Consider the following 8,346-nt stretch of genomic DNA (forward strand, 5'->3'; position numbering starts at 1 on the left):
AGACCATCATGGTTACTCTGTGTCTGGCATTAATCATGTTTCTAAATGTGGCAGAAATGACTTTGGATGTGACATAGAAATTGTGGTCAGTGTGCTATAGCCAGCTCTTGGCCTCACTGTCAACCAAGCAAAGCAAAGCAAGTCCAGGTCAAACGCTTCTGGCTTCCAAGGATCGCTTAAGTGCTGCAGAAAGCATTGTTAGCATTGGGTGTCTGGAAGCATCAACTGCCTGTGGTCCCTAAAGTTCCTCTGGTACTGATTATAAAGGTAGGGAGGATAAGCTTGTGTGTTCCAGGTTACTATGTTTGTCTACTCAGTTTTCCTTGCTGTTTTGGCCGCATAAGAGCACCCATCTTAATGTTCTTGTAGGGTAATAAACAGCTGCTGCGTTTCGACCTTGAGGTGATGGCGTTCTGTGGTGGATAAGATGATTCATGGCTGGGGTTCTTTCAAGCTGAAAGGTACTGTATGAATGTAGTGTTTTGGTTTCTGCTTTTTTTCCTGCATGGTGATTGTATTATATAATGTGATTGAAAGTTTACAACCGGCCACTTGGAGCAGCACACATATAGCAGCTCTCCCAGTGAGGCTTGGTTTCTGTGGTGGCAAAAGGCTCCAGCTCTTTGAGTCATGGTGTTTGTATGTTGTTCTGCAGCACTGAAATCCCCAGGTTACCTGAATACTACAAAAAGGTTTTTTAATTTTTTGATCTCAAGTCTTTTAATTATAACTTTATATTAAAAACTCATATATATATTATATTTATATATATATTTATATATTGTATTGTAAATTTAATTATAACTTGATTTTTAATTTTGACTTTTCCAACTGGTTAAAAAACAAGAAGGTTTCTTTGGTTTGTTCTGTTATTTCTCCCACTGGGTACTGTGTTATTCTGAAGTTAGCTTCAGAGTTTGATACTTAATCTGAGTGTGGGATAGAGTAAAATAGCACCCATTATTGGACAAAAACATAACCAGCAAACAATGGGAGAGGGAATGGGGCAAAGTCTTGTTTTAATGTATCATAAGCAGATTCATAGAATTATAGAATCACAGAATGGTTTGGGTTGGCAGGAACCTTAAAGGTCATCTAGTTCCAGCCCCTAAGGTATGGGATGCCATACACTAAATCAGGTTTCTCAGGGCCCCATCCAACCTGGCTTTGAATGCTCCCAGGGATGGGGTATCCACAACTTCTCTAAACAATCTTTGCTCATATAGAGTTGGGAGAAGCCAGTATAAGGTATTGCTGTCCCCATCCTTTTGTAGCTGCAGGACTAGCAAATCTGAAATATAGAAATATTGGTATGTCAGTGTTTCTAAACCTAGAAATAGAAGGTGGACTAAGATGTGACCATCAGCTAGAGAGAGCCTCTAGGAAATCTTCAAGAAACAGATGCTAGAAGAGATACTTCTCCTTGGGAAGAGATATGCTTTTGCAGTAAGACGAGAATAAGATAACCAGGTTGTATGTTCAGAAGGTGAGAAATGGAAATGACGTTAAGCTTATCTCTGAGAAACACTTTGTCAGGGTGTCTGTGAGACACAGAAAGGTGCAAATGGCCTCCACCTGCAGGGTAGCACTGTTTTTCTGGGACAAGCTTGGCCACCTTGGCAGGGATGTGTGCCTGAGCTCTGCTCCAACCTGCATGTGCCACGAGCTTGTAATTGCATTCAAAAGGCTTTGAGGTCCCCAGAGAAAAATAGCATATAAGGGTAGTTCTGCTTTAACTTCCTACCATACCACAAGATAACCTCACTGATGCCACTGCTCTGTTTCTATATGCATGTCGTATTTCAGAGGGTTGAGGCCTTACTGTTCTGTGCAGATGGCACAGGGGTAAATATACCTGCATACAACGATTACAGAAAAATCATCTCAAAGACACTATTTCTTCCTATCCCCATGAGCTGGTGTTTGGCTTATGAGCTGAACTTTGGGAGTTTACATTCCTCATTTGTTATTAAAATATTATATATTATAATTATAATTATATTGTCTCAATAACATGTGTTTAGAAAGTGTCCACGTGTTAATGCCATTTTTATCTTTAAAATATGCCACACTCAAATGCACATGGATTCCAAAAAGCAACACTTGTTATCATTGCATGCCACTAAATCATTAAAGTGATGGAAAAAGTGCAGATAAGCAGACCTGTACACTGATGGGCTTTTAATTCTTTTTTAACATGCGATTGGTGTTAATTTCTCTGTGCCTGTAATGTTTGTGTTCACTGTAACTGAACAATAGAACTTTGTTTTTGTTCTTTGTGTAAATTAAAAACATCTGTTCGCTTTATACGAAAAGTTGTTTTTTAAAAGAAGCTGGTCTGATCTAACTAAATACCAATGCTGTGTCCACAATGAGTTACTATTAATATTTGGGAAAGGCAACCATCCAAAGCAAGTGTAATGTCAAATCACTGGCAGGAGTGCATATTTATTGCTCGAAGTGACAGATAAAAATGTAGAGGTTACAAAAACAAAATTCTTGCGGATGACTAATGATGCATATATATGCCCCCAATGCCCCATCACAACATTTACAATTGGCAGGGTGTTCTCCACTGCCTCCTGCTCCCCAGAATTAATCACCAAGAGACTGGTAGCTTGGCACCCTCCCTGGAGGAGCAATGCTGCTCCCACCTTTACTCCAGCAGACCCCGCGTGGAGTGACCTTTGGGGCACGCTGGAATCTGATCCATCTATTTAATTTGTCAGACTTTCGCCCCACCTTGCTGTGGTATTTTACTGAATGGGTTTATTTTCTGCTGAAGGCACATCACTTTTCCTTTGTGCAGGTGAAGGAGGTGGAGCATCCACTGCATGTTTCTGCATTGTCTGGGATGCCAGCATGATGGTGGTCTTCAGAATTGTTTGTGAAGGAGTTGTCTGATGTAAAGGAGTTAGCACACCAAGAAGGGGTTGTCATCTTTCTCATGAGGAGCAGTCCTACATTAAGCAGCAGCCTTGCTGAAATAGATATTTGGGAGGTTATTTCAGAGGAAAAAGATACACTATTTCTCATGATGTCCAGTAGCAGAACTGGGATCTGAGAAGCACAGAGCTCTCCCTACCCAGGTGGCTATGGACATATAAACATACTTGAGCATCTCAGAGATGATGAAATTGTTCTCACAACCAGATGTTTTCAGGAGGAAAAGAATAAAATTAACATTACTCAATGAAGGGCATGATTCAAGAAAACTACTCTACTGAGTGCAAGAGTTAAGCCTTTGCTTAAATCTCATTTATTTCAGTAAGACAAGTAAACCCTTCCCAGGCCTTGGGCACATCAAGTTCAGACCTGCTTCTCCCCTTGCAGCTACCTCCGGTGTCCTGTGCCAAGGGTGTTGAGCCATTCACTGGCAGGAATCAAGAAAAAAGCTTGGTTATGTTAAAGAATTAGATATTTTGTTGATATGCGTATTGCAGTCAGTGCCACAATAAGTGGCATCTATTATCAGCATCTGCTCCTTCTTAAGATACCCCCCCTCTAGTATGTCCTTTCCCTCTCCTGTTCTTCCAGAGTAGCCCTGTGCTCCTTCCTTTCCCATACCCTTTTCACTGACTACCCCTAATACCCTTATTATTCATCTCCATCTCTTTCTACAGCATCTCCACTCTTTCTCTCTGCTATGTACTGTGGCATCCCCCATCCTTGTCCCAGCAGGTACCTGCACCTGTGGGGGCCTGCCACAGAGGCCAGCTCTCATCAGCTGGTGAGGCACCAATGGCCTCCTCCAAGATCCAGCGCAGCACAGAATTTGCTGAGTCACATTTTCACCACGAAAACACTCATGTGCTTCCCTAGAGTTGCACATTTATATTATAGGCCCAGCTTGGCCAGAGAGGAGCAGACAGCTTTCACCCTGAAGCACATCCAGGAATGCTGGCAAGAAGTTGCTTTTATTTCCTATCTTGGGTTACTGCAACATGGGTTAGGACTACAAAAGCTTGAAATCCCTGGCAAGCTATCGCTGTACATCTGTCTAAGATGACGGCCAGCATGGACAACCACGGGCTCCAGCCCATGACCAGTATGAAGCACTTTGTTCCTTGCTGAGCAGCTGTCGTTAACAGTGATCTGTGAGGTTTCTTCTCCATTTCAGTCGGTGGTGAGTTCTCCGTCCTTGGCTGTTTGGCTGTGGAGGTGATCTACTGCTCGACCTCACCAGTTAATTCATCTCATCATTTTGCTGTCAGGGAGCTGAGTGCTTTCCATCAGTCTGATGAGCTGCAGCCCCCCTCACATCCCCTTAGGGATGTGAAATCTGTAAAATGGCAACAGCACTTGCTCCCAGCAAGGGATTAGCAGGGAGTGTTTGCAGGGTGATTCTAGAGGATCTATAAATCACCAGGCTCAGCCTCCCCATAAGCGGAGGTCTGTTTGGGAAGGTGATCTCTGGAATCACTGCCTCATATCACCCGTGTGTCCATTTTATGGTCAGAAATTGGTGAATTAAATTGGTGCTGCACTACAGGAATTGCACCTTTGTGTGCCATGGGACTTGTCAGACTTTCCTTCCTTTCAGTAGGACCTGGTGCTCACGGCCCGGGCCAAATGGGAGAGCAAGGTGCCGTGTCCTTTTGTTCTTTTGAGGGGAGCAGTTTTGATGCTGATTGTCCCCAGCGTACCCAGGCTGACCTCTGCACGATGCTGCTGTCATCTGCAGCCGTGACATTTTTCCTGTGCGACAACAGCTGCTTAGGCTGCAGGTATTTCAAAAAGCCGCGTTCGGAGAGATGCCCACTCGTTCCCAAGGCGTTCCCAGCAGCAGGATTTCCCCTCCCGCCTCCGGCGGGGCCGCTTTTAGCACTGGTTCCCGTTAGGTGTCTCCCTTCTCCGCCGTATGGGCTCGAGGCCGGCGGGATCCGTGGGATGATCCTCGGCGCCGCTCCGGGATCGGGGCACCGCTCCGGGATGGAGGCACCGCGGCCCGCTGGGGTCAGTCTCTGGCTCAGGCCGCGCTGACGGACTTTGCACCGGAATTTTTGTGCAGGAAATTTCCTTGGCGGCGGGAGGGAGCGGGATTCTGCCGTGGGCACCGCTGTCTGAGCAGTGTCTCCCCGTTTTCCCACCTCCCAGGCGCGGCTTAGTGATCCTGGGTGTTCCCTGGGGCTCCTCGCCAGAGAGGCAGGTGTGTCTGCAGGCTGGGGTAAAGCGCTGAGTTACAGAATCACAGAGTGATTTGGCTTGGAAGGAACCCGGAACATCCAGTTCCAGACCTCCTGCCATGGGCAGGGTCACCTTCCACTAGACCAGGTTGCTCCAAGCCCTATTCAGCCTTGAACAATTCCAGGGATGGAGCATCCACAGCTTCTCTGGGCAACCTGTTCCAGTGCCTCACTACCCTCATAGTAAAGAATTTCTTCCTAATATCTAATCTAAAGCTCTCCTCTTTTAGTTTAAAACCATTCCCCCTTGTCCTCTCACTATCTGCCAGTGCAAAAAGTTGTTTTCCCTCTTTTTTTTTATAAGCTCCCTTTAAGTACTGGAAGACTGGTAGATCTCCCTTGTCTTTTCTTCCCTAGGCTGAACAAATCCAGCTCTCTCAGCCTTTGTAGGAGCCCTCCATCATCTTTGTGGCCTCCTCTGCACCTGCTCTAACATGTCCATGTCTTCCCTGTGCTGAGGACCACAAAGCTGGACACAGCACTGCAGGTGGGGTCTCACTAGGGCAGAGCAGAGGGACAGAATCCCCTCCCTCAACCTGCTGCCCACACTGCTGTTGATGCAGCCCAGGATATGTTGGCTTTCTGGGTTGTGAGTGCACTGTTGACTCATGTCCAGCTTTTTGTCCTCCAGAATCCCCATAGATACAGGGCTATATCTATGTTGTATTCATACAACTTATTTGCAGCTCCATCCAACACACCTCCATGGAGTTTCATGCTAAGTCCAGATTTCCTGGTGTCAGGAAAGCAAGCCAATAAGGTGGAGGAAGGACTGTTGCTTAGTTGTAGGCACCAAATGCTGTCCCTGTTTGGGACCTATGATGTTCCTCTGTGCTCTAATGTGGGAATAAAAGACACTTAAAGAGGGATGCACAATAGCAAGCTGTGCATGAACATGTCTGACCTTCTCCCTGAATCTTAACATGAAATGACAGCAATGATATTCCTGAGCTTTTAACGTGGGGAGAAAAAGGCCTTTTTTGACAACGAGATGGCTGGGAGGTTTTTGCCTCTCTTTCTGCAGCTGATTTCTGATCCTACCTCTGCTCTAATCAGTTTGGCTTCTGTGTAGCCCTTTTGATATCCCATGGAGCTGTCTAAAATTATTCAAGTTTTGAGCATCCTGACACTGAAATTTCTGTTGATTCAGCATTATTTGGTACTCAAAGTACAGCAAGTTGTGAAGGTAATAGCAATGCAGCACTCTGAGTGCTGCAGCATCCAGTCACTGCCATGACTTACTTCTCATCTGAAATCACGTTGCACGGAGACTTTTTTGGTACTAAAAGTTTTATAGCTGATTGCATTATTTTAGTCTTATTTCACATGCAACACTGAAGTAGACCACTGGCACTACTGCAGCGTACAAATTTAGGTCATCTGGTCACCATTCTGTAGAGAGAAAGACTTAAGCTTGAGACTAAGACAGTATGCTAAGATTTAAATGGTGGAATGGAACATCTTCACAGAAGTATTTTTTTAAATTTAATTTTGATTTCAATATATTTATTAATTCTGGACATGAGCTCCTGTTGCTGGCAGTGATGTTAGTTCAGCTGTCACACAAGCAGAGTTTTGCCCCAGATGCAGCTGCATCTACAATCTTTGGGATAGGTTGACTTATTTAAACAATATGTAGCATCTGGTCTCTGTGGTTTGGGCCACTTACTGGAGGTCACACAGCAGAGACTGGGAAACAGCCCAGCTCTCCTGCCTCTGATCTCTGTGCTTGAATTTTTGCAATGCTTCCTCAACCACAGAGCAACACTAATGTCCACAGGCAAGAGAGGTAACAGAGCTGTAGCCAAACCTGGGAGATGTGGAATACAAGGTGGCTGAAAATCTGTCTCTGCTTGGGGGTGAGTGTTTAATGAGCTGAAGCCTAGCTGGTTGTCAGTGCTAAGTGGCCTGTCAGCTGTGATGTTGGGATGGACAGTATTCAAAACCTTCACCACTGCCCTGGGCGACAGCACGGCAGGCATCTCAGTGGATGATAAGTGAGGGGAGCATTGAGTGTGCTAGAGGTTTGTCTGCTATTCAGAGAGACATGACAAGCTGAGGAAATGGGCATACAGGAGTCTCAGGAAGCTCAACAAAAAGGAATGTGAGGTCCTGCACCTGGGATGGAGCAACCCTGTGGCTCAGTACTGGCTGGGGGCTGACTGCTAGAAAGAAGCTTTGCCACAAAGGACATAGGTAGGGGTCCTAGTGGACACCAAATGGAACAGAAGTGCACAGTGTGCCCCTGTGTTGGTGAGGCTACTGTGCACTAGTCTGTATCAGCCCAAGCATAGCCAGCAAGCTGAGGGAAATGGTGATTCCTTTCTGTTTGTCCTATGCTGGAGTACTGCATTCAGTTTGTCCCCTTAGTACAAAAATGACATGGATGTACTCAAATGAGTTCAACAAAGGCCACTGAGCTGTCTGGGGGCTGGAGCACACGATGAGGTAGGAGAAGAGGCTGAGAAATCTGTGTTTGCTTAGCAGGAGGAACAGGGGCAGAGCAGGTATCTACTCACTGTTGTGTCCAGCTGCCTAAAGGGGGATTGCAGAGAAGATAGAACTGGACTCTTCTCAAATGTTCATCACAAAAGGACAGAAAACAATAAACACAATCTGCAGCAAGCAAAATCCTCACTGAGTATGAGGAAAAAATATTGAGGATCAGTGGTTAACCATGGCATGATTACCCAGAGAGGCTGTGCAATCTCCATCTCTGATGATTTTCAAAATGTAACTGAACAAAACCCTGAGCAATCTTATCTAATTTTGAAGCTCTGGGTGCGAGTTTTGACCAGAGGACTTCCAGAGGTTTCTTCCAACCTAATTTATTCCATGACTCTACAATAGCTGGATAACCTCAGTATAATTCCTGCTGTATTCCTGGGCAAACTGAATGGAACCCTTTGTCAGTATTGTTTGCACAGGCACACCTTTCATAACCACCACAAATATCACAAAAGAGGAAAAACATAGTCCAATGCTGAGAGGAAAAATTGAAGCAAAACAATGTGCAAGAGCTGCATAAAACATCCAGTGTCTCAAAGCTGCTGGTTGCTGCTAGTGTTGGCATGAAAGGAAGTATAAAGTGGATTAAGTGCAAGGACAAACAATTTGAAGCATTCTGCTAGCAGAGTCTCCTGTTGTCCTCCTGCTTCCC

Source organism: Pithys albifrons, chromosome 2, assembly GCF_047495875.1.
Source record: "Pithys albifrons albifrons isolate INPA30051 chromosome 2, PitAlb_v1, whole genome shotgun sequence".
Lineage (NCBI taxonomy): Eukaryota > Metazoa > Chordata > Aves > Passeriformes > Thamnophilidae > Pithys > Pithys albifrons.